Raw genomic sequence first — 582 nt, forward strand, 5'->3', positions numbered from 1 at the left:
AAGGTGGGACAACAGACAAAACATAATTCTTTACAACTTGCCTTAGGAAGACGTACCAAATGCTGTTAAATATTTTGTCACATAATGTAAAAGAATACTTACCTGACTTGTTCAGGGGCCTTAAAACCACCCAATACCAGACCACCCTAGGATGAAACATAATGCGAAAACTCCACTTTACTGCTAAAAATGGAGAACACTGGTTTCAAGGGCTAAATTTTGTCATAACAAAGTGCTCCCCAACGAAGAGTTTACAGATCGCCATAACAGGACTGGCGACGCTACGTGTTGCTTTGACCGATGCTAGACCTATGCAGGTTTAATAAAACCGCCCCGCCCTCCCAGACTCAAAGCGGCGGGGCACTGCTGGAGCCCCTCCCGGCACGCTGGCCTTCCTGAGGGACGTCCCGGTCCCGTGGGTTTCTGATGTCCGTCCCGCCGCCGTGCCTCGGCCTCCCCGACCGGCACTGGCGGTTGCCTGGCAACCGGGCGGCTGCGCCCCTGACGCCCCGCCCTCTCTGGCACGTGCTGCCCCCCTCCCCCCGCGAGGCACCGCCCCCTCTCGTCGCGACCGCCCCCCGC

Source organism: Aptenodytes forsteri, unplaced genomic scaffold, assembly GCF_000699145.1.
Source record: "Aptenodytes forsteri isolate BGI_AS27 unplaced genomic scaffold, ASM69914v1 Scaffold426, whole genome shotgun sequence".
Taxonomy (NCBI): Eukaryota; Metazoa; Chordata; class Aves; order Sphenisciformes; family Spheniscidae; genus Aptenodytes; species Aptenodytes forsteri.